The 26604-nt window shown below is 48.4% G+C and overlaps 1 long non-coding RNA gene across 1 annotated transcript; it reads right to left on the bottom strand.

Moving 5' to 3' along the window:
• Window positions 1-532: 532 nt before the first annotated feature.
• Window positions 533-25674, bottom strand: LOC127680121 (uncharacterized). Its single transcript, XR_007976937.1, has 3 exons — window positions 25579-25674; window positions 25137-25318; window positions 533-2991 (listed from the first exon to the last, which is right to left on the bottom strand). It is a non-coding gene; the product is annotated as an uncharacterized LOC127680121 (long non-coding RNA).
• Between the last annotated feature and the right edge of the window lie 930 nt (window positions 25675-26604).

Raw genomic sequence — 26604 nt, 5'->3', positions numbered from 1 at the left:
TCTGTAGATGGTGACTTGCTGGAGATAGCTCTTGGTTCCGGTGCTAACTCTGCTACTCCCTAAGCAGAGCCTCAAAGGCCCTGTGCTCTCTCCACGTCCCAGCTTCCTCATCTACACGTGTGTGTGTGTGTGTGTGTGTGTGTGTGTAAAACATTCTCGTGGAATGTTATCTAAGACTGGGAGTTAGGTTTTTAACTTAATACCATCTCAGTGTTTCCTGATGTTTTTACTAGCTTCTAGACTAGTTTTAATCAGTTTACTGCTCATAAATTTGGCTACACTGCTTAGCTACTCATTAAGAATCTCCTACCTAGGAAGGAAGAAATGACAGAATACTTGGTGGACATTGGTGAGGAGCCTCCCAAGTTTGTGGGGGCGGAATTGGGGAATGAAATCCAAAGTGTTATTTCTCAGAAAGCGTCCTGAAGACAGGGGGCCATGCAGTTCCATGGCTCACGGAGAGGAGGGAGTCATTTTACTTGAATGAACACACAGCTGAGCCAAGATTCAAGGTTTCTCGTCCAGTGACATTTTTATTAGATGGTGTCGCTATTGGGTTCAACTCTTCTGACATTTCCTGGCTTGTAAAATGAAGAGCAAGGCCGTTAACATAGACGGATGCAGAGGCGCTTCCCACCGCATTAAAGCACACAGCTCCCAAGTACTGGAAACACAGAAACTAGGACTGACTCTTAAGGGGAAACCCCGCTGTCCGAGGTCCTGAAGAAGAGGAGATTGGTGACCATCTCTAGACCTCATAGCCAAGTAACAGAGGGCACACTCTGTTATATATAACTCATGTTATATCCATCACAGAATCATCAGGGTGCCAGGCTCCTGGTGCCTCCCACTTTGGAAACTACAATGACATGAACCTTTGGGAAAGGACAGTTCAGTGAGGGCTTCCTGACTAAGATGTGCCTACTGTGGTCTTGAACTGCCTAGCAGAGAGGATTTCTGAACCACACCATCTACCTGGCTTCCTCTGTAAGTGTCTAATGAGTTCCAGGATGGACTCAGGTTCACTCTATTGTAGAGGATGACCTTGAGCTTCTGACCCCTACGTCCATCCAGCTCCCGAGTGTTGAGATTACATGCACAAAGCACCACTCTCTTAAAATGTTATTTATGGTGTGTGTGTGTATATGTTTGTATGTATGCATGTGCTTATGTGTGTGAGTGGATGTGTGTGTGAATGTATGTGTATATGTATGTATGTATATGTATGATGTGCATTTTGTGTGTTTGTGTGTGTGAGTGTATGTGTGTATGTGCATGTGTGAATGTGTATGTGTATGTATATGTTTATATGTGTAGGTATGTATGTTTGAAATCTGTGTGTATATGCTTGTATACGTGTATGTGTATATATGTCTGAAGGTATGTATGCATATATGTTATGTATGTGTATATATGTGTTTGTGTTTATGCACATGCATACATGTGTGTCACAGTGTTCATGAAGAGATCAGAGAACAATTTGTAGGAATTCATGCTCTTCTACATGTGGGTTTCAGGACTGAACTCAGTTCATCAGACTTTGGGGCAAGTATCTTTACCTACTGAGCCATCCACCACCCTCCTATTTATTGTGGGGCTGGGGATTGAACTCAGGACTTTGGAGTGCAGGGCAAGCATTCTGCTCACAGAGCCACGTCTCCAGGCCTCCATACAACCACTGACCGAATGGAGACAGCATTTGCCAGTGGTGGCCAAGGTTCTCCTCCAAGTCATTGTCAGATCACTGTCATGACTCCATATGTGCACAGGGTGGGAGGGGCTGGGAGAGGGAGGACAGGCGAGCCTCGAGGCTCAAATGCATCTCATGGAATAAGTCACTCTGGAAACAAGATGAGCATCGGAGAAAGTAGCGCTGAAGAAGCTGGAGGGTAAAAGCCACACAGACCGAGGAGGGCACCCTGCAGACCCTTCTGTAAGTCACTGCACACACACTGGGAAAGATCCCGCACACATGCCCACTCTTCAGCTTACAAACAGAGTTAGTTTGTAATTTAAATTTTACGTAGACAGCTCACTGGCCTCACACTGCTCATGCAGCACAGGCCGGGTTTAAACTTGTAATCCTCCCGTGCTCTGCGGTGGCAGCAGCACCACCACGTCCAGCTTCCCTTGATTCATTCTAATGTCTTTGTAAAGAATATGACATCGTTGTCATTTATTTTACAACTAAGTAAATGTTGTCCCAGTGTGGTGGAGGAACTTCTGCAAATGCTGGCAGCTGGCAAAGGACAGGAGTAAGGTTTGAAGAAGCTGCCTACTTGCCTACTTGGCAGAAGCTGCCTCCCTGGACTCGGAAGGCAGAATGAACCCACCCAATGACCAGTGAGCTTTGGTCACTCGCAAGCAGAACCAGTGGAGGTGGGGAGGAATCTCTTCCACTGCCTGACTTCCCTGACTTGAGACAGCCCACAGGATGTTCCTGGAGGACACAGGGTGTACTGGCCAGACTCCCAGCCAGCAGTGGCTCTAAGTGCTTGTGGGAAAACTGATTTGTGAGGATCCATAGGATGTCTTTAGAGGGAATTGGCTCAAGGATTGTCTTTTTCTTTGGGCCAGGAATCAGGGACCATAGTTTACTTCCAGATGTGTCCAGGATCTCAAGTATCATCTGCCTTTGTACCCCAAGGGACTCTTCAGGTGACAGGGTCTGCCATGGCTAATCTCAAACTTTCACACCTTCTTCACACCTTCAGAGAACATCCACGAGCACCCACTGGGTGCTGAGTGTGAGGGCTCTGACAGTGACCCATGGACTGGCCCGGCTGTCATATGGGAACTTCCAGTTCACACTCTGTTCCCTTGACGCTCAGTTCTGGGAACATTTCCTCCCAATTACACACATTTTTTTTCATAACTGAAAATCAGAAGCAGAAGGCTGACAAGTCAGTGTGGAGAAGTCACTTGGTCGACCCATTCCTTCCTCCGAGAAATGATCATCTGAATGAAAGTTAGCCCAGCCTTAGCCCACACCTGAAATAGAAAAAGGGGCCAGTTAGATTCATTTTCCTGGTTGCCTTTTCAAGCCTTGTGTTAATCTATTCACGGGCTCAGCCCATCAGGAGCAAACATGCTTCTTCAGGAGTTTTCTAACTGAGAACAAATGCCTCATTAAGTTAAACAGATTAACCCGAGAGCAGTATTGATGTCGGACAGCATAATGAATGTCGTTATAGAGAAGGCACAATAGTCCTTAGAGGGACCCAGCCCACCATCAGCGGCTCTGAAAATGCATTGGCTGTTGTAGGATGGAGGTGGTATTTCTTTTGGGGGTGGGGGTGGTGGAGAGGGAGATGGGAGGAGTCCTTGTCTAGAGCCAAGGTCACAGTCTTTCCTCTGGTGAGCACCCTGGTCAACGCCAGAGTCTTTGAATGTTTGTGAAGAATATGTTGCCGAGGGAGGAGCTGTGTGTGATGCCCTCCCTAATGGATAAAGGAGAAAGGTGGGTTGAGCCTGGCCTTAGAACTCGGGGTCCAGATTCAGACCTCTCCATATCCCAGTAGACAATGTCTAGCCCAGGCCCTCCCACCACACCCAGACTCACACCTGTCACTTTTGAGAACACAGAGTTCATCAAAACATGGAAACCCTGAGCAGGTGGGTGTTTCCAGCCCAGGCTTTACAGGTGGGGAAACTGAGGGTTAGGGGGAGGTAAGTGACTTCCCTGAGACCATTAGCTTATGGGGATAGGGGAGACAAGACCGGCGGCTGGCCCAGGTGGAGGCTCCTAGACTTCACACACCTTAGGAGGAGGCGCTGATATTAAGACCCGGTTCCCTAATTGGTTCTTGATTTGGTCAATAAAGGAGGCCAGGAGCCAATTGGTGGACGGAAGGGACAGGTGGGACTTCCGGGTCCCGGGACGAAAAGAAGACACAGGGAAAGAGAAGGGGCTTTTTCTGGCTAGGCTTTGGAAGGAGAAGCACAAAACAACTGTGTAAGATCTCAGGGAAGCTAGAACCAGCGGTCTCTGCCATCTGCGGATAGCCAAGGAGGTCAGTGGAGGCTAGCTCATACAGGCTAGCTCATACAGGCTAGCTCATACAGGCTAGCTCATACAGGCTAGCTCATACAGAGTAGCTGTTACGTTTAGGGCAGGAGATTCTGTGCTCAGCAATTCGTGCTAGCTGGCAAGTTCTACAGTAATAAAACTGTCTGAGTGTTTTTCATCCTCGGAGCAAAGGTGGGTAGAGAAAGAAGCTGGTCGGTGATGGCGGCTTGGTGGAGCTAAGCCTGGAGGAACAAAAGAGAGCGAGCCCTGGAGTGCAGCAGCTCCGGGGCATGCTGGGATTGGGGCCAGGCGGCAGCAGATCTCGGAGCTAAGCTGGGAGAAAAGGCGGGATAGTGCTGTTTGTTTGTTTGTTTTAAAATTACACGCTACAACACACCTCTGCCGCCTGATGCCCTATCCTCAGAGTCCAAGGAGCCTTTCCTCTGGGAACCCCGGAATCATAAATGCCTCGCGGGGAGAGCTCCGTCCATTTCCAGGAGCAACACGGTGCAAGGCAGCACAGGCTTGGTTGTGCTCATCAATTTTCTGTGTGATGACAAAGTGCTGGAGAAAAGAGCTTACAAGGAGAAGACGACTATTCTCGGCTTCAGGTTTCAAATCATGGCCAGCCCCGCTGAATCTATTGGCTCTGTGGTGGGACAGAGCATCATGGTTGCAGGAGGCCAGGATGGAGCGAAGCCGCTCACCTCGTGGCTGTCTGGAAGCAGAGAAAGTAGAGAGACTAGGGATGAGGTATACCCTTCCTCAGCCCCACCTTCCCTCTACTGAGCCTGTCTTTCTTCGCCTTGCTCCAGGAAACAAGTCTGATCCAGGGGGCTCTCCTGTCCTTTATGATTTGCACCCCTCCCCCCCCCCCGTGCTGTGCAAAGGACTCAGGACAGTGGCCTGTCTGTGGTCCTGTGGGATAGATAACCTGGCCACAATGGGTGACTGCCTTCTTCATTTCACCCAGAGAACTACTTCCTCAAATGAGGCTCCAGAGGATGAACTCAGTGATGGAGTTAAATTCCTCCCCCCCCCCCCCCAGTCAGTTGCCTTCCAAAAGCCCATCAGCTGGCTACTGAGCCTTTACCAATGACCCCTCGGGGGACATTTTTAGATTCAAACATATCAGGAGCTATAGAGAGAGTTAAGCTCGCCTCAGGACACTCTGGCCAGGAGCCCTGGCTGTCACCACTAGGTTTCACTTTCTTCCTTTGCATTGTTCAAATGAGATGATAGCGTCTCCACAGCAGGGGTGTAGGAGGCCCAGGGGGGATGAGGTGTAGACCACTCTTCTCAAGTTCAGCCTGGCAGGTAGGAGAACTCCCAGACCCATGAAAGGACAGCAATGGGGGTCTCTGTCTTTCTGTCTGTCTGTCCATTGGTCTCTCCGTCTCTGTCTGTCTGTCTGTCTGTCTGTCTGTCTCTCTCCGTGTGTGTGTGTGTGTGTGTGTGTGTGTGTGTGTGTGTGTGTGTGTAGACTGAACCTAGGACCTCCATCAGCTAGGTGAGTGCTGTATCTCGGTACTCTTTCTCCAGCCCTCATACCCAGTGTTAGTATTTTGTCTAGGCTCCGCCCTACAGTTACCTGGCAACAGCCAGGTGTGCCTGCCTCACTATAAAAGGGGCTGCTTGCCCCTCCTCTCTCTCTCTCTTGCTTTCCTGCTATTGCTTTGTCCTCTCACCTGTTTCCCCCTCCATTTCTCTCTCCCTTCTCTCTCCACGTGCTCATGGGCTCTGGCTGGCCTCTCTTCCCCCTCCTCCCCCTCCTCCTCCCCCTCCTCCTCCCCCTCCCTCTCCTCCTCCTTCCCCTCCTCCTCCCTCTCCTCCCCCTTCCCCTCCTCCCCCTCCTCCCCCCTCCTCCTCTTCTTCTTTCTCTCTTTCTCTCCCCTTCTCTGTCTCTACTACCCTCTCAACTCCCCTCCTCATGCCCTGTGGCTGGTCCCTCAGGGGCAAGGGATGCCTAGGCGTGGGCCCACAGAGGCACCCTTCCCCCACACTTTACCACACACCCACCAAACATGTTCCTTTTCTCCTAATCTTTCCGTAAAACACAACACCCAGTTTGAAATGATACCACAGCACTGAAGAGTCGGTATGGGAAGGGCCAGAGAAGAGTGGGAAGGACATGAGACAGGAGCAGGGATCCCTAGAAAGATCCCAGGAGGGAGTCTGAGACCAGCATGGAGGGAGTGCCAACCTCCTCCTAGGGACAGAAGTGGAGGACTATGCCAACAAGTCCAGCATTCTAATGGGTTGCCTCAAGTTGAAGTAACAACGTTTATGCAGACTTTCCCCCTGGTGTCTGTCACTCTGAGAGATGTACTATTTATGTACTTGTCAGGTGACCAAACTGAGACCCAGGGCAGCTGAGTGACCAGCTAGGGTCACCCAGCTCCCTAAGGTCAGGATTCATAACAGGATTGGACCAGGATAACCCTACTGGCCGCAGTGCTTAGCAAGGCAACAGGCAGGGAAATGTTTGCTCCCTTGTAAACTGTAGGCGTCTGGAAGCAATCTGCTGCCAGCCACTGTCCTGCCCTGCCTCTCAGGCAAGAAGCCTGTAGTGGGTGAGAGACCTAGGACCCATGGGCTCCCCCTGAGCCTAGTCTGCAGAATGTCAGGTCCTGCCACACTGCATGCTAGCGCAAGCCCCCTGAGGACCAGGCACAGCTCTGTGACAGTTTCTGTGACTCAGAGGTGACATCCCTCCCTCGTGGCACGAGCCTGGCCGTTCACTCCTGGCTGAGAAACACCTGTTCTTTCACAGTGTGGGCTCTGTGTATTCGGGCTGTGTGTGGAGGCTGTAGGCCAATTGCAGGCTGGGTAGTTCATCTGCTGAATGGTGCAACACTATATTTCAGTCCATTGCAGCCATCAACCAATCGGTCAACCAATCAGTCAAGCCAATCAATTAATTCTCAAAGCGCCTGTAAGTTCTCTGATGGCAGGTCCTGGGCTCACTTCATTGGTGATGTGGTGTATCCCTCTGTCCTTGGAGGACAGTAACCTTTAAACATGGAAGGGACGGCTGTGGAATTTTAGGATAAAAGGTTGGGGTAAAGAGAGACTTGGGAGAGCCTAGGTACTCTATGAACCTAGACTGGTATGCAGAGCTACCCGTCTAGTTTTTGGGGACACACATACACACACACACACATACACACACACACACAGACACATGCGCGCGTGCGGACACACGCATACACACACACAAGAGAGAGAGAGGGAGGGAGGGACAGAGGGAGGGAAGAAGGGAGGGACGGAGGGAGGGAGAGAGAGAATATGTGTGTGTGTGTGTGTGTGTGTGAGAGAGAGAGAGAGAGAGAGAGAGAACTTGTTAGCTGCTGGTACATGACAAACCCATCCATAGCGCATGCTGGGAAATGGCTCTGGATCCTCAGGTCGCCCGCTCACTGCCATATGCCTTTATTTAGCTTGGGAGTGTGTAGGTAAGCCCAGCGTCGCCCGTCTGTGGTGGGTTTGTTTGGACTTGGCTGGGTCTACACAGGGCTCTTCAGCTTGTGGCTCAGCTGGAGCTGGCTGGCTGAGCATGGCCCCAGCTGAGTTGGTTCCCTTCTGTTTCATGTGCACTCAACAGACAGCAGCCAGTCCCGACATGTCTTCATGGGCAAAGATAAAGGCCCTGTGATGGTTAGCTTTATTGCCCATTTGATACAACCTAGACTCACTTGGGAGGAGAGTCACTGAGAGATTGTTTATATTGGGTTGGCCTGTGGGCATATTGATGGGGAATTACCTTTCTGTTAAATCAAATATTTATCTTTAATTATGTGGATGCATGTGTGTCTGTTCCTGCTATGTGCTCATGGTTGCAGTTACCAATAGAAGCCAGGAGAAGGCGTGCGGCTGGAGCTGGAGTTCTGTGTGGTTTTGAGCTGCCCAGCTTTAGTGCTGGAAACTGAACTCAGGTCATTTCCAGGAGCAGTATGGACTCCTGACTGTTGAGCTATTACCATTCCAGCTGTATGGGGAATTATCTTAATGAGGTTACTCGATGTGGAAAGACCCCAGTTACTGTGGGAAGCACTGTTTCCTAGGCAATGGGTCTTGGACTGTGGTGGAAACAGACATCACGCTGAGCACAGGAGGGCAAGCAGAGAAGCATGCACACTCTGCTCAGAGAAGTGCAAGCATCCGCACTCTGCTCGTGGCTAGTATGTGATGGGACAGCCACCTTAAACGTTTGTCTCTGTGATGTCCCCCACGGATGGACTATGAGCTCAGACATCCCCATTCTCCTCCTAAGTTTGTCAGGGTGTTTTATCACACCAACAGCAATGAATCTGGGACAGGTCCCAGAGATGATGACAAATGCATTTAAGGTATCTTTAGTGATAGGCAGATATGGGGATAGGTAAGGAAAGAAAAAGGAAAGATATTTACACATTTACTTACCCACAGATATAAGGCATATTTTAGAGAAGAGAAGAATTGAGATTCTGTTTAAGGTTGAAATAGTTGTATGAGTGTGGAGGGACGGTGTGTGCGTGTGTTTTTGTGTGTATGTGTGTGCATATGTGAGTGGTGTGGTCTGTGTTGTATGTATGTGGTGTGTGTGTGTGGTGTGTATATATGGGGTGTGTGTGTGGTACGGTGTGTGTATATGTGGTGTGTGGTGTGGTATGGTGTGTGTATATGTGGTGTGTGCTATGCGCATACATGTTTGGTGTATGTGTTTGTGTGTGTGTGGTATTTGTGATATGGTGTGTGTATATGTGTGGTGTGTGTATATGTGTATGGTGTGTATGTGGTATGTGTGTGTATGTAGTGTGTGTGTTCTATAGTATATGTGTGTGTGTGATGTGTGGTATGTGTATATGGTATGTGTGTTGTGTTTGGTTTGTATGTGTATGTATTGTGTGTTATGTGTTGTGCATGTTGTATATGTGATATGTTTGGTGTGTATATGTATTATGTGTTGTGTATGTGGTGTATATGTGTATGTATTGTGTGTTATGTGTTGTGCGTGTTGTATATGTGATATGTTTGGTGTGAGTATGTATTGTGTGTTGTGTATGTGGTATGTGTGGTATGTGTGGTGTGCATGGTGTATATGGTATGTAGTCTGTGGTATATGTATGTATGTGGTGTGTGGTGTGTATGTGTGTGGTATGTATACAGTATGCATGTGGTGTGTGGTGTGTATGTGTGTGGTATGTATACAGTATGCATGTGGTGTGTGTGGTGTGTATGTAGTGTGGTTGTGTGTATGTGATGTGCGTGTGGTATGTATATAGTATGTATGTGGTGTGCTGTGTGTGTATGTGGTGTGTGGTGTGTGTGACAGGTGGATGGGGATGTGTGAGGAAGAGCATGTGCGTGGGATGGGGTTGCATGCCCATCATGCTGAGCACAGGGACATCTCATGGAGCGAGTGCTGTCCCAAAGAAGCCAGGAGGCCTCTTGTCCTCATTCTTTTTCCTCTGCTTAGTCAGTGGTAAAAACTAACATAGCTAAAGACTAAAACAGGAAGGAAAAAGAAAAGAAGTAATATCAACACAAGGAGAAAATGAACTAAGATGCATGGGTAGAATACATAAGAACTGTGTATACTATGTTAGAATCAGAGTAGTGGTTTTGGGAAAGAAGATGCTATGAAATAACTCTTCAGGGTCAGCTTTATTAGGAGAGAGAGCCTCGGGGTGACCATGCTGGGCCACATGATGGGGTCCTGAGGTGGGAGAAGTTAGAAGGAGCCATGCATCATAGCAAAGGCAGCATGGTGGGCCTTAAAGAAGGGAGGGAGGGAGGGAGGGAGGGAGGGAGGGAGAGAGGGAGAGAGAGAAACAGAGAGAGAGAGAGAGAGAGAGAGACTTCCCTTTAAGCCTGGAGAGAAAGTTCATTAAAAGAGACAGCTTGAAGCCAGGTTAGACAGCATGCCAGGGAGTCCACAGAGGAGCCCTCAGGAAATCCCCCAGACAAAGACATAGCCTGGGTTTTGTTAGTGGTGGGGAACTGGCAGCTCCACATCATGTGACTTAGTCAATATGACTCTACTCATAGAGACAGGTATGACTCAGGGCCCAGAAGCCCAGTTACTTAGGTAGTAGAGGCAGGGGAATTGAAAGTTGAAAGCCTCCTTGAGCCGTGGAATGAGTTTGAAGCCAGCCCAGGCATTGTTGTAAAACACTGTTTCAAAATAACATGTAGAAAGAAGTCTGTGGATAGGACTCCATGGGGCTGAACATGTACAGAACATGTAATGTATGGAACATGCCTTGAGTGTGTGAAGCCCTCAGTCCAATCCTCAGTGTGGTAAACAAGAAAAAAATGAAAAAGAAAAATAAATAAGAGTAAATAAATAAGGCTTTGGCATTTACAGGCTGACTTGATATAAATAGATCCCACAAACTCCACTCACCCAATTAAAATAGTTAATGTGGCCCAAGGTAAGTTAGTAGAGGTCCTTTCGTGATTAAAACATCTGTATAAATGCTAATAAGTTATTTATAAGTTAGGGACTGTTTCCAGTGGTCCCCCATCTCAGTTAATTTTGCCTCTTTTTAGACATAGAAAAATAAAGAGCCCCTCACAGAGGATTATTACAATCTGAAGCTTTTGTCCAACCATTAGGGGTCCCAGCCAACAGCTGTCATTGTCACAGTCAATGCCTCATGCTGTCATTCAGAGAAAACTCCGGGGCGGGCCCTGCTGCTGCTGCTGCTGAGCTCTGCCAGGTTCTGATGACAACAGCCATGTGACTGTGGCCTTCACCTCTGAAGTGACACGGTACACCTCTTCCAGGATGTGCATGGGGGGCGGGGTCTTGGCATCTCTCTCACTTCTCCCTGACTCTACAGATGGGCTCTTTATTGGCTCTACCTGTCCTGAGGAGGCACGGGCATGGTGTATGGAGGAGACTCATTTTAAGGGCACAGCACCAACATCCCGGTCCTGTGAGGATGCTGGTGTGGAGGTGCCTCTTATTACAAGTATGGCTTCCAAGTTCAAGTCAACAGACTCTGGTGGCCTGCCTCATTAGAGACTTGGGCCACCTCTTTTTCTGCTGCCAGAGTTCCTGGTCCTTCTTAGCCTTCTTGTACAACACTGAAATAGCGACTGGCTGACTGGGTGGAGTCTTCATGGAGCAAGGGTTCAAGAAGATCCGACCGTGGGGACAGCACTCACAGCTGTTCATAGCTACTGAGGCCTTCTTCATAAGGCAGGGCACCACATCTGGATTCTACTGGTAGTGGCTGGGGGGAAATCCAATGTCAGTCCATCCTCAGTCTCTTGTCAGATGCCAGGTACCGCCCCAGAATCCTAAGCTACCTGGGGAGCTCCTTGGGGTTACCCAGTGAACAGCCATGAGAGGATCCAGATCACGTGACAGTCCTGACTGAGGGAACCCTAACCCTACAGAATGTTCTAGTTTCCCTTTGCCTTAGCCGGGTCATCCCCGATGCAGGACAACACTGAATGAACCACACTCGTTGACCAAATATCAGATGGCTACCTTAGCACTGCATGCCGAGGCCAACGAACGGTCCCATCGTTAATGTATTATAAACCACTGGGTCACTGCCTAAAAATTGTCTCCTTCAAGGAAAAAACAATCTGGGAATAAATTGCCCCATGGGTTTTTGTGCTTGCTGATGTCGCTATGTCAGATCTTAAGATAATGTCCCTTTCCTCCTAAGGAGCAGAAAGATTCTGCTGGTGAAATCCAAGACATACACTTAGCTTTCCAGAGAGGCCCATGGCACTCCCGCCCCTGTCGGATCACCTGTTTCATTGAGAGACATAACCTGTTAAGTAACTTCCAGAGCCCGGAGTGTTCTGTAACAGGCTTTAACACACCCATACACATATCAGTCCCCCTCCCCACTGCCACTGCCACTGTCTTGTAAAGGCTGGAAGGATGACACACAATGTCATCCAGGGGTCATCCCGCAGGCTGCCACGCTTCCATGAAACCAAGAGTGTCAAGTGTAGCTGCATGCCTTCCGTCAAGTGTTGGTCTGAATGGCGTCTTCGTTTTATTTATTTATGTATAAAATTATTTTGCTTCAGTATTTAAGCCAGTCTCACCCCTTAGCCCAAGCGGGGAAGGCCAAGGAACTCATCATGGAATTCAGACTGGTCTAAAACAAATGGCAGTCCTCCTGCCTCAGTCTCTCAGAGATATGAGCTGCCACTTCTGGCTTTTGTGTTTGTATAAGTGGCAGGTTGGAATCCTCCATGTGAGTCATTGTTTCGATGAAACGTGACAAGCACTGAGACCTACAGTAACCAGAACAGGCATCCACTCAAAAAGGATTCTCTGAAGCTGGTATGGTAGTGTTTGCCTTTAATCCCAGCAGCACTGAAGCGGAGGCAGGAGGTTGTCTGTGAGTTCTAGGCTAGCTAAGACTACATAGTAAGACCCTGTCTCAATACAAACAAACCACCCCCAACAAAACAAAACAAAACAAAACAAAACAAACCCAAACCCAACCAACCAAACAACAAAAAAGAATTTCTCAACTAGTATATTTCAGATAAGTCTGCTCCAGCTCAGGAGCTCATGATGTCATCCCAACTTCACCATCTGTGATGTCTTTTATCCACTCCTCACCCCCACCCTCTGCCAGCCAAGCCCGCTTCACCAGACGCTCTCACAGGACTGGGGCAGTTTTGTTTTTCTTTCTTTCCTATTAGAGATTGGATTCCGTTTCTCTGCTTGCCATCTGCTTGGTCCTGAATTCTGGTGTATTGCTTCCTCTCTGCCCAGAAGTCCACCCCTGCACTCCCACACTCAAGGGACAGTCTGTTAGAGGTTACTGCAATCACTAACAACCGAAAGGTGGGGGAAGATTCTTGCTCCCTCTGAGAGGTGTCTGCCGCATCGCATGGCACAGCAGTGAACCCTCTATCTACCCACAGGGAAAAGACCACCCACGTCTCCTGCTCACCTGCCGCTCTCCCCAGGATCTCCCACCTCAAAGCTCCAATACTACCTACTCTAGTAACTCCTTGCCTCTGTTAGAGACAAGTGTCCCTAACCCTCAGGTAGACTTCACCAAATCCCAGCGCCTCCCCCTCCAGCCCAGCTGCGGAGTCTGCCACCTCGACCAGACAAACACAACAACATGTTTCTGTAAAACTCTCATTGGTGCTGAGCTATTGTTAGGAGATCTCCACTGTCTTTATCTATTTTCTTGGCTAATGCTGTATAAATGGAAAACTTAGGGGTGGGCTGACTTCCAAGAACTCCTTATATTCCTATTTGTGTTATTCTTTCAAACATAATAAGTTTTCTACAATGCTCGAGGCGATTTGTGCCCTAATCTCTAAAAGTCTCCACTGCCATCTTCCCAAAGTTCCTTCAGATGGGGAAATAAGAACACTGAAGCTAAGGGGGTAATTGTGCTTTCTATAGTGTGTGTGTGTGCGTGTGCGTGTGCGTGTGCGTGTGCGTGTGTGTGTGTGTGTGTGCGCGCGCGTGCGCGCTAGTGTATGCCTGTATCTGTGTGTGTCTCTGTGTTCTCTCTGTATGTCTGTGTGTCTGTGTGCTAGTATGTGTGTCTGTGTGGATGTTGGCACGTGTGTGTTCTCTGTGTGTGTCTGTGTATGTAAGGCTGAGTCTGTTTTCCTCTATGTGTCTCTGTGTATGTATGTGTGTGCCTGTGTGTTCAATGTGTCTATGTGTATGCATCTGTATGTGTCTCTGTGTGTGTCTGTTTGAATCTGTGTGTCTGTGTGTTCTGTGTGTATGTGTATACATCTGTGTGTCTATGTGTGTCTGTGTGTGTATGTGTATGCATCTCTGTGTGTGTCTCTGTGTATATCTGTGTATCAGTATGCATCTGTGTGTGTCTTTCTGTGTGTGTCTCTGTGTGTGTTTCTGTATATATCTGTGTGCGCGTGTGTGTGTGTGTGTGTGTGTGTGTGAGTGTGTGTGTGTGTGTGTGTGTACATGTCAGGGTTAGATAACCTTCCACCTTGTTTGAGGCAGAGTCTCTTTGTCGATTGCTGCTGTGTACTCCAGGCTAACCCAGGTGCTTCCAGGGAGTCTCCTGTCTCCATCTTCTATTTTTATTGGCATGCTGAGGTTAGAGACTCTTAGAATTTATAACCAGGCCCTCCTGCTTGCATGAATCTTACCACTGAGTCATCTCTCCAATCTGTGTATTTATTTTTTCCTGCAGTGCTGGGGATTGAACCTGGGGCCCCGGGAATGCAAGGTGAGTGCTGTGCCACGGGGCTCAGTGGCGCTCTAGAATTCAGGAACTCTATTCTGGGGAAACAGCTCCTCCCAGGGTTAGCTAATTCAGAAACAGCACATAGCTCACCATGAGCCCATCTTTGATACATAAAACAACCAGCTGAGAGCCCAGACAGCAATGGCCTCCTTCATCTGACTCTGACACATCAAGCCAACATTTCTCTTGTCCTAACCTCTCTCGCTGGGGCTGGGTACTAATGTCTAGAGACCAGCCCTCTGAGGCAAAGGCATTAAGCTTTCTCTATCTGATTCTAAGCTTACTTATCATAGCTACCCACTTTGTCCTGTCCTCCCCATGGAAACCTTAGTAAGGGCTCAGGGCCAATTCTTCCCCTCCACATTACCACTCCTCCCCAACCCCAGTGCTTCACCTGTGGGCCTGTGGGACATACCAGGCTGTCCCCTAAGATCTGTGCTTGTGGGGAGGGAAGGGAGGAAGATCACTTCCTACTCCATGCCAATCATTTCTATCAATTACCATACTTCAAGCAACTATTGAGCATATTTAAAAATGACTAAGAATTGGAACATTGCTTCTGTTTTATGGGCCAAAGCAAACCACAGAGTCACACCAGGCTTAAGGGTTGTGGAACAAGGCTCTTTTGCCTCCTAGGAGAAAAGCAGCAAGGCCCTCTTCCAAAGGGTTGGGTGCAGATAGAGATCAGGAAGGGCTATAATGTTAAAGTGGTGATTCACCATTTAGATCACTCATAAAACCTCTCAACAAACCAGGCAGGGGAGGGAGAGATCCTGCCAACTGATAAAGGACACCACAAAATGAATCAGTGGCTACATAACATTTAATAGTCCGGAAAAGTCAGAACAAGTGGCTGCAGAGATAGATCCCTGGTTCCCACTGTTTCGGAGGGGCCGAGTTCAGGGTCCAGTACCCACATTGAGTGGCTAGCTCACAATTGCCTGTAACTCCATTTCCAAGGGAATTGTTGCTCTCTTCTGACATTGGCAGGCACCGAGCTCACATGTACATCATGCCCCCCCCCCATATAAACATAGTTAAAATAAAAATAAGTAACAAGATAAGTATATATGCTTTGTTTTCCCTACAATGGGTTCTACGGATCAAAACCAGGGCCTTGTACATGTTCCATCACTGAGCTACACCTCCCAGCCTTTGCTACATCCTAACCTTTGCTACATCCTAACCTTTGCTACATCCCAACCTTTGCTACATCCCAGCCTTTGCTACATCCCAACCTTTGCTACATCCCAACCTTTGCTACATCCCAACCTTTGCTACATCCCAACCTTTGCTACATCCTAACCTTTGCTACATCCTAACCTTTGCTACATCCTAACCTTTGCTACTGCCCAGCTTTGCTACATCCTCACTTTTGCTACAGCCCAGCCTTTGCTACATCCTAACCTTTGCTATATCCCTAGCCTTTGCTGTATCTACTTCTCTTTAACCTTGTGCCTAAGGCTCTAGCTCGTGCTATAAGAACAGAAAAATAAGGACTCAGTGGTTAAGAATGCTGGCTGTTCTTCTAGAGGTCCTAGGATCAATTCCCACACCCACATGGCAGCTAACCACCATGTGTAACTCTAGTTCCAGGGGGCCCGATGCTATCTTCTGGCCTCCATAGGCATCAGGCATGTATGTGGTGTATAGACATACACGCAGGCAAAACATCTATGCATAGAAAATAAGTATAAAGAGGCACTTTTAAAGAAGAAGTGAATGCATAGCCAAACATGCAGCTTCTGGGAAAGTGATTGTCTGTGTTGAAAATCCAATGCAGTCTGTGAGTTACTAGAATTAAAGTAGCTTAGGAAGGTTGGAGGCTGCAGTGTCAACAGAAGAAAGCTGTGTTTCTCTACATGACTAAAGAACAGTCAGCACTGCAGGAAAGTATTTACAACTGTGTCCAAATGAAAGATTTTAGAGACAAATCTAGGAATATATCGTAGTTACTTTCCTATTGTTGTAGTGAAACTTTCTGAACAAGGCAGCTTATAGAAGAAAGGGTTTATTTGGCTTTCCTGTGTCAAACGGTGAGAGCTCATGATGGCAAATCACTAGGCAGTGGGAGCAGCAAGGTGAGAGCTCCCATCCTGAACTGCAGTCAGGAAACAGAAGAGAGCACATTGGAAATGGCTTGAGGCTTTAAAAGCTCAAAGCCTGTCCCTAGTGAGATACTTCCTGTTGTGAGGCCACACCTCCTAAACCTTCGCAAATAGTGCCACTACCTGGAGACTAAATATTCAAATCTCTAAGCTTCTGGTGTATTTTCTCATGCAAACCACCAGAGAGGGATGGACATCATTCACAAGTCAGTGGTGTAATACTGAGAAGAGACCAGCCCTTCCTCAATTGGTACGTAACCTCAACTCGTCCAAACTCTGAATCTCAATAGGTTTTTGATTTTTCCTCTGAAATACATAGATTCTTTTAAAACTAGGTATCTCTACTATAGCTTAAGGAAGGAGGGGCTTTCCAGTGGCCAAGGCTGCCTGAGATGGGCAGTGGGCCTCAGATGCCCTGAGAGGTATTGGGTTCTCCATCCTGGAAGGTGTTCAAGACCAGACAGAAGGAGTCACAATTGTGCTGGGCTAAGACTCTGTCATCAAAGGGACTTGGATTTGAATTACAAGGTGGGTATTGCAGAGTAAAGGATGTCTCCTTTCAGAGTCTCAGTTTACCCATCTGTGAAATGGTTGTAGTTTCATTGTTCTAGTTTGCTTTGCATTACTGTGATATACACCATGACCATGATCTTACATTCCCAGATAACTGTCTACCTTTGAGGAAAGATAGAGCACGAACTGAAGCAGAAACAGAGGCAGGAACTCTAGAGAGAAGCTGGAGTCCTCTGGTTTGCTCAGCTACTTTTCTTATATAGGCCAGGCCCACCTGCCTAAGAATGGTCTCACCCACCATGGTCTGGGTCCTCCTATATCAATCAGCAATCAGGACACTTCCCCATAGGACCATCAGAGCAGTTAGTTCTTCAGTTGGGGTTCTCTTGTCACAGATAACCCTAGGTTGGTGTCAGGTTGACAGCCGAAGCTGATCCCAACACCAACTCACTGAGTTTGTAGAGCTTAAATGAAGTAATACACATCTGGGCTAGGCACAGATGATGTCCTGGGGGAAGGGGCTAGTGTCAGTATATTTATTGCGGACATTGCTATAAGATAGGGCCTTGGTAGCCATTCTCCGCCATCACTTTCAAGTCTTGGAATCCTCTCTCCGCCATTCATCTCAGGGTGAGTGATTCAGCCCTTCCCCTTCCTTTCCACTGGGGCTCTTCCTCCAGAAAGGGTCTCTGCCACATTAGAGTCCCCTTCCTGACCTGCCTTTACCAGAGACCTGTAGCACGCGGTGACATCCCAGGCTTCCTTACGCTTGTGAGGACAACTGAGTCACACCATAGGAGGATCTGGGGTGCTCGGTGCCCCAGCACAGTCACACTTTAAGGAGGAAGCACCCTTCTCCAGTGGGCGATCTGTGGGCAGTGTGTATTTTGTTCATCACACCTGAGGTGACCTTCCACACTTGACCTTTAAGACTCCAAAATGAACTTGAGTTTCAAACAGAGAAACCCCTGAAAAGGGTTGGGGTGACTTTCCACCTTTGACCTTTTAGACTCCAAAATGAACTTGAATTTCAAACAGAGAAAGCCCTCTAAAGGGCTCAGGCTTCTTGCTGTGCGTGTGTGGCTGCAGGGCTCCCCACAGGGTGGCCAGGCAGTATCATACCATCTGGGTCACAGGTAAAGGCCTCTCTGTGAACAAAGGGCCACTTAGTTCTGGTTAATTGCACAGACTTTAAGTACTTTCTTGGAATGGATCTTCCTGTGAAAAGCACTCTTTGGAGACCAGAAGCAACCACCAGAGAGCCTTAACTGAAATGCGTGTTATCAAGCAGAGAAGCAACACAGGCCAAGTCTGAGTCAGAGGCCTGTGCCCTGTTCCTCCGGCCGCCATCTCACCGGTGTCTGCCTCTCCATTCCCCAGGGCAGTGTGATGTCCTGGACCTCTGCCCTCACTGTGCCATGCTGAGGTGGTACTTCTTGCACCTCTCCTTTCTCCTGTTCAGCTCCTTTCTTGGAGAAGGGTGTAGGCTTCCATGCTGTGTTCACTCTTCCCTTCACACATCTCCAGAGAAACTGACCCAGAGAGGAGATGGTGAGGTCTAGAGGGTGCAGGGACCCACGACCGGCAGGAAATGTGGCTAGTTCATATGTCTCATAGACACAGCTATGGAACTGAGTTGACTCCTCCCAAACTCACATCCAGTCACCCACAAACCCAAGGAAGGCTCCATTGACCCAGGGCCTTATCCATCTATGTTTGCTAGTGTACTCCCTCTGTGGATGGCTGGATATGTGAAAAGGGTGATATCTGGACCCCACCCTCATCCCATGATTAGCGAGGCCATGTTGTGACATATCACTTTTGTGGGTTCTCAGCATAAGCCTGGGTATCAGTTTCTATTACCCCAGAGAGAGTCAGCTCCCAAGGAAAGGGCTTGCCCTGCCCTTCCCAGCTATGTCCTGAGTGAGACATCACTTCGGCTCTGACAGAGGCAGATATGTTTTCACAGCATAAGAAGCTGCAAGGACCCAGCATGGCCACCATCCACCAGAGCCCTCATCTGTGGGTGGGGAGTGAGCTGGGCAGGGGCTTCTGTCACTTTGTCACCATCATGACCTTTGGCTCTCTCTGTGTGGGCATTGTCTTGGTAGACCAGCACACTGTAATATGGGAATGGAAGTGGGTAAATGGAAGATAGATGAATACCACAAGCCGAGGATGGAGGGCAGCCACAGAGGAAAGACCATCACCACAGATCCCAGAGCGACAGCACTGCCTGCCTCACAGTTTGGTAGGTAGCTCGACAGACCCAGACCACAGAGAAGCCCAAGGCCGAGGAAGGTTCTAGGGAGACAGTATGGGCTCAATACCAAGAGCTGGTGGTAGCAGGGACAGAGTTGGATAAGGCAGCTTGGCAGCAAGGAGTAGAAGATCTTTCTCACAGGGAATGGCCCGAAGGATGTGCATAGGGGTCCCTGGGGAGTCCTCTGGAAGGAACACAGTATAGGTAGAAAAAGTCAGCTGCTCTACTACACTGTTTAGTGGCTGTACATAGATCAACTCAAGAGAGTCTGTGTGGCAAACCGCAATGCCACTTGGTTGCTGATGTATCTGGGAAGGTGGAAGCCTGGGGAGGCCAATCAACAGACAAATGTGGAGGGACGTCCAGACTACAGAGTATGTAGGACCTGGTGGGGCGGCCAGAGACTCAGGTAGGTGCTGAGGGTAATCTGAAAGATCTAGAAGCTTCAGATTCATGCCACTAACAAGTTCCCCGAGGCTGCCACTGCTGCCTGTCCATTGTCCCCATGAGCATTTGGCAGGACAAAATTCATATCCCAAACATAGCAGGCTATCAGAAGTCATGCTGGTGTGCAGAGATGGGCCACCTCCATCTGGGTAGCCGGGGCGTGGACCAGATTCCTTCCACATACTGCACCTGAAGCAAGGCCCTTCAGCTTCCCTTCCTAGGTGGTCCAGAAAGCATGCTCATTTGAATTCCATGCACAATTACTAACCAAAGTAAGTGTTTAATTAAGTTCTCCTGACAGTCATGGCATGTTACCCAAATTGCTAACTGATGGTCATATGTTTTTGCCTGCACCCAGCAACCCCTGTGTGGAGATCCTAAGTCATGCCAGCCTCTGTGAAGGATTCTTCGTAATCAGGCATATTTGATAGCTAGACTGCTCCAAGTAGACAGAGCTCTCTGCAGATTGTGCCCCATAGCTGTGTCCAGACAAGCCCCTTGAAGAACATGGCTGGGCTACCACAGAATGTCTGCATGTGGCCACCATGGCCTCTGGTTCCAGGAGACAATCTCTGACATGTATGTGGTGGGACCAATGGTATGGGTTAGGTAGATGTGGACCAGGAGGAGATGATGAGGATTGATGTGGATGTGGCTGGAGGGCATGGCAATCCATCCATGTCTCTGCAGATAGGATGGGGGGGGTTGATATATTGTGTCTTCTGCTCTTTAGTGGCTGGGATTTGAGCTGGAGATGGAGGGGGTAGAGGCCTTTTTATAGGGCATCTCTAGGGAGATGCTTAGGTTTCCTAGGGAGATGGGAATACATGCATCTGTTGCTGTTCTATTCCCACCTGGAAGACAGAGATGATGACCCAAGGGTCCAGGATGCCTCCAGGGGACTGGCAGCATATGTCTGCCTTGTTTCAGATACTTGTATCAGACAACTATTGGTGACTTCAGCTGGGGGCTTAGAAGTTGGAGTGAGACAGAGGTGAGTGATGATTTGATACCCTAAACTTCTAGCCTTCCTGTTGCTATTCATTTCAGAAGATGCCTTGGGCCCATGAGGCAGCATCATGGTGGGTAGACCAGATGGCTGTGGTGCTAGCCCTGCTGGAGATGAGAGGAAACTGGACTCTATTTTATAGACATTGGTAACAGGTGTGTGACAGACAGATTTATCCATGGTTCCATCAACCAAACAGAGGAAGTAAGATATGTCTGGTAAGCTGGTGGGGGGCGCAGATCTTGAGTGGGGGGTAGATGAGTCTCTTAGTTCTGAGTAGAGGGGCAGAATCAGCTGCAGGGCTCAGAGGGCCCTGGGCATCAGAGTGCAGTGGTGATGCCTTAATGCCCAACCTACATGTCCTCTGTCTGCAGCAGAAGGACAGGCTAATGGTGGAAAAGTGACAGGTACTGGCTGTAACTCATATCTGTACTGGTAACTTATACCTCAGCATGATCAGATTGGAGGCAACAGAGAGTCTGTGGGATGGCCTGCCCATGACTGACTAAGAACAACTGGGAAGGCTGAGAGAAAGTCAAAGGCTCTCTGAAGAAAGACCTAGAGGCCAGACTAACAAGGGAAAAGGAGCCACTGAACTCAGCCTTGGGCAATACTAAGTCTAACACTCGCTAAACTGCTGTATAATCCTGGCTGAGTCACCTACTCTCTTAATCTGCACATCATCAGAACAGGTCTACTTAAAAAACCCTCTCTACATTTGGCTTGGACTCTTAAATCATTCCGTGTGACACTTGCCGCTTCATTGCCTGGTCCCCTTTAAAGGGAGCCAGTGGCCTTCCAGTTCCAGCTGCCTTCTGCCTGAGAAAGGCAAGGCAGCAGCAGGAGCCCTGGAGCTGACTCAGCAGCCTTCCGGAGCCCTTGTTATTCTGGGTCTGGTGGTGACAGGGCTGCTTGGTCCATTAGAGTCTGGCACTAATGTGCCCTTGCCCTGGGAGGTGTCATTATGGGCAGTTCCAGCAGCTTCTCCTGTGGGAAGAAAATGGGTAACAGGATGTGACCCTGACCCACGGATGAGAGGAGAGGCTGAGACAGCAAAGTTTTGTGCTGGGCTCAGCTCATGATCAAGGACCAGAGCTATCAGCACACTTTTAAGACCCTGGCTGCCCCAACAGGCCAGACTTCCACACCTATCCCGTTAAAGAGACAGTGAAAAACAGAGAGAGTTTTACTCAGGGTGGCTTCAGTGGGAAGAGGGACAGATGAAGGGAAGCTGAGTTCATCTTCAGGGTGTGTTTAAATAGGGGCAAGAGGTGCAAGCACCTGAGCAGACCTGGTTCAGATGCGGTCCCACCAATGCGGGGCCCATGATGGTATCAGCTCAGGTCTGTCCTACAAGGTGGTCTGACAACGTGGTTAAGTTAATCAATGAACAGACTCACCTTCAAGGGAGTTGTCTCTGACTTGTGAGGTGGATGATGGTTCTGGGAGAGATTGCTCTTCCTGTATTTCAAGGATCAGGGATGAGTAGAGAGACCAAAGATGCTACACCAGTTCCCACTGGCCATGCCCTACCCCTGAGACGATATGGGTGGCTAAAGAGAGACGGATAAATAGGGCAATCCTGGGCCATCCTGGGAACTCAGGGTTCACCATGCCTGAGCAGAGCAGGCTGACAATAGGAGAGAGAAAGTTCTCAGTGAGAGTTCTGGGAGGCAAAAACCACAGTCAGCTTCTTCTGGGCTGAAGGTGGAAGAAAGAATGGGGATAAGGAATAAGGGAAGAAAAGTGTGCCAGTGGGTTACCAAAGTGTGAGGAACTTATGGGTACCTACTACTTCATAAGCTAATTTTCAAAAGTACATATATTATATTAAACATATATTTATCTTATATATTCATGAGGTATATAATATATTCATTAGGTATATAATGTATTCATTAGGTATATAATATATTCATTAAATATATAATTTATTCATTAGGCATATAATATATTCATTAGACATATAATATATATTTTATATGTGCCATATATTAAATATATACATATATTAAAAAGGAGTTTGAACACAGATGTGCAGAAGTTAGGCCCCATTTTTCCTCCCAGCCCCATGCTCCCAGAAATAAGACTCAGCCTCAAAATATATTTATAAATACCTTGGCCATGTAGCTAGGGTCTTTTCTGACTAGATATATTAAATATTCCATTTATTGTAGCGTACATCCTGCCACATGGCTGGCTGGTCACCTGTGCTCACATCTTCCGGGGCCATTCTTTCACAACTCGTTCTGTCCTAGAATTCTTTCTCTTCCTAAATATTCCACCTTCCATTCCTGCTCAAGCCATAGACCATAGGCTTTTTAATTGACAGGTGATGCATCCATACAACACACAAGATATTCTCTCCATACAGATGTTACACATGGACAAACAATGCCTCTCTCAGAAGCTCTGTGTTATCGAATGAAAATCTCAGAGGTAGATGTGTACAGTTATTGGCCAGTGAAGCCCCAGAAGCCCCCAGACAACAGCATCAGGCACAGCCAATGCCTTATAACTAGATGGTCAGACTCTACTGTGAGGACACAGCATGCTTTGACTCTAGGACACAGAGAAATTAAGCTAGAACTGATCTGTAAACTTCACTTTTGCTGGACAGCTAGCAAAGAGCTGGAAGGCTCTATATAGGCTGCTGGATCAGAAAAGCCATCACTGGCCTTTCCCAGTGTCACACTACAATACTGACCTGCCAGGCAGGATGTGCCCACGGTTGTGACAGTGGCACGAAGGTTTTGCAAACACTCAACTGCTTTTGAGATTAGATTTGTGACCTGCTCCACAGGAGGTCATTCATGTCTGGTACTGTAAACTTGGCCAAAAGACCCCAGGCTCAGAAGGCCGAAGGCTCTAGAGGGGAGCCTCTAATGGTTGTTTTGCTAAATGACATGTTGCCAGATTACCTTGTAAATATTCATGTTTATACTTACAGATCAGGGATGCCCTCAGTTTTAGTCAGAGAAGCTTGTTTTTGCAGTGGGCAGGAGTTAAGTCAGAGATTCACAACTTGTCCAAGGTTTAGGAATAAGTGATATCCCTGTATCAAACCCCTAAGCCCCAGTGTTGAGGGGTATTAGCAGAAGAGATGTTGAGAAGAAGGTAAGAGGCAGTGCGTGAGTGAGTGAGTGTGTGTGCGTGTGCATTTGTGTGTGTGTGTGTGTGTGTGTGTGTGTGTGTATTGTGAAACACTGTGAAACATTGGGATATGACGTGGTTGTTTGCACTCATGAACTCACTGTAAATGAAGTTACCTGTACACAAAATCAAGCCAACATTCCAGCCAGAAGCAGTGATAGAGTCAGAGAGTTAAGAAAGAAAGGAAGGAAGGAAGGAAGGAAGGAAGGAAGGAAGGAAGGAAGGAAGGAAGGAAGGAAGGAAGACAGGTAGGTGGAGGGGGATGTATTGAGGGTCCCTGAAGGGTGGGAGGGAGATGCTGGGGGTGGATATGATTGAGATAAATTGTTTGCAGGTGTGAAATTCTCAAAAGATTAAATAAAAGATCTTTTTTTTTTTTTTAAGGAAGAAGAAAAACAAGCCCTTGAAATGAAACCAAGATCTAAAGTGCCTGGCTGCCGTGTTTTATCTCCCCAGTCCTTCGATGAGATGCTGGCTGGCACTCTCTTAGTTCCAGAATCCTGCACTGCTGAGCAGGAGGGACCTTCACAGGCACGTGGTCCAAAGCCATCGTGATTTTAGACAAGGCCCCAGAGACCCAGGGGCCTTAAGCAACTATCTTGTGCTCACAAAGCCCATTCCTGGGAGACTCATGTCTTCCCAAAGTCCATTCCAGTGGATGTCTGTCTGTCTAGAGCCTTTGTAGACTTAGAAAAAATGCAAGGAGGTCTGTTGCTGAACTCAGGCAGGATAGCCTGTGTGACCCGAGTCTACCTTGGCTTGAGTCACCTGGGCCCCTCCCTGGGCTTTTCCACTGACTTCTGTGTATGGGTAGATGTTATCTCAGTAACTGTTTAGCAGAGCTTGAGATGTCTCCTGGAGGGTCTATGGCTCTTTGCCCTTCATATTGCTGGTTTATAGGTGGTCCCAACCTCTGCCCCCTCTAGCTGCAAGCCTTCTTCCTGGTCTCTGATGTCAGGAAAGCAAATCCTAGATCTATGAAGATGGAGCCCTGCACTGTATGGCTGGAGAGCGAGGCCCAGCAGAGGCCTTCCAGGGCAGACAGGGCTTCTGCCTCCTAGCCTAAGTTCTCCAACCACACCACGGTCCTTGCTGGTTATAGATTCCTGAGCAGCCATCCTGGGTGGGACCATTAACATCCTGAAACCCAATAATCACACAGTAAGAGTCCCTCCCTTGAATAGAGTTGTCCTGTACAGGGTGAAATTTGCTCTCCCCAAGGCACAGGCAGTTGTCAGAGAGTGGCCAGGGCTCCTCGAAGGTCCTGTTGCTGACTCGCTGGAGATCAGGACCAGCCTCAGGTCTCCCTCCACACAGGACAGAAGCTTTCATTTCAAGTGGTTAGGGTCACATCCGTCTGTCCTTCCTCCATCCCTCTGTACCTTCAGGGTGTGTGGACCATTCTGGGATCCCATAGCCATACCTGCACTGAGCATCCTGTCCCAGGTCAACATGAGCAGCAGCTCACCCAACATCCAGTCCTGTAGGTTCCAGTCTAACTGGGCTTTTCCAGAATGGCCTGCTTCCACTTCTGGGCCTGGAGGCATAGGGTTGGACTGTCTAGTGTTCTCACATCTCATTGGTTACACTATGTCACATGACTGCCTGTAGAGGAGCAAGGAATGGAACATTTTAAAGCAGAAAGAAAGAGTGTTATCGTCAACAAAATAGGGGTTCATTGGTTGTAAAACATGGAGGTAACTGTCAGCAGGGCACCACCAGCCTCGGCCCACCCATCATTTCCAGTTTTATTTTCCTGTTTCCCTTGCGCCCTCAGATCTGCGCAAGAACACATTTCCTGTTGTGACCAGGAAGTAACAAGAAGAGTCCTTGCCCAGGACCCGGAAGCATATGGTTTACCTCACCTCTCCAGCACCTGAATTCGGGGCCCCTCGCACACCCTGCAGGTCCCCACATATGTTCTCCTGTCCCCTCTGCTTGCCTCTCTCCTCCATGTCCCCTGTCTGCCTCTCCAGTGCCCAGTCTGGCTGGATGAACACATCCTAGCGACACCAGGAGGGCGGGTGGGATCATTGTATTTCGGACAGACCTGCTTTAACCAGCCTCCTGTTAGAAGTCCACAGTCCAGCCACCCCTCCTCCTGCTTCCTTTTCCTCTCTGGCTTCTGGCTTCTGGGATGCTCATTAGGGTAACCTTGGTGGAGGACAGTCTATCCAAATACAAACTGTGAGCAATGCATGCCCTAGCTTGTAGAAATAGTCGATCATTCAAAAATACTGTATACAATTCCCCAAGGATCTTCATCTCGTGTTACTAGCAACTTGAAACCCAACCTGTCTACATGTCCATCATTTAGATTAGTTGCCTAAATGTTGGCACATCTGAACTATCTCATACTAAGCAGCCATTAGAATGATTGAGTTTGGCCTCTAGGCTCAGTCTTGGGAGAATGCCCGTGATGTGTTTTTAAATAACGGAAGCCGCTCTTGGGAGGATACAGACAGTGCAATAAAGATGCCCGCGGTACTGTTTGTACAGAAATGAATCCTGGGAAGATGGACACTTGTACTGGGAGATGCTCAGGGACATGTTTCAAGGGCTGAGTCAGTCTGCCCTCACGGATTTCCCAGGGCCTTGTCCAAGGCCACATGGACACAGGGTCCTGCCCCTTCATGCCTGGTGATCAGTGTTCCTTCCTCTCTGCATTGTTTCCGTTGGTAGCCAGGCACACTGCTAATGCTCTAATCATTTACTCCAAGCAAGTCCACAGCAAACTGCAAGGCTCCCTGGTTTCCTTTGCCAACAACACAAAAGCACCACCCTGCTGCCCCTTCTAATGTCTCCCTCTCCCCCTTTTTCTCCCTCCCTCCCCTCTGCGAGGTCACCAACAACATTTAGTGGCATGTGGCCCTACTAGCATGGCGTCACAT

Source organism: Apodemus sylvaticus, chromosome 3 (genome assembly GCF_947179515.1).
Source record: "Apodemus sylvaticus chromosome 3, mApoSyl1.1, whole genome shotgun sequence".
Taxonomy (NCBI): domain Eukaryota; kingdom Metazoa; phylum Chordata; class Mammalia; order Rodentia; family Muridae; genus Apodemus; species Apodemus sylvaticus.
This window is presented reverse-complemented; position numbering and strand designations above follow the sequence as displayed.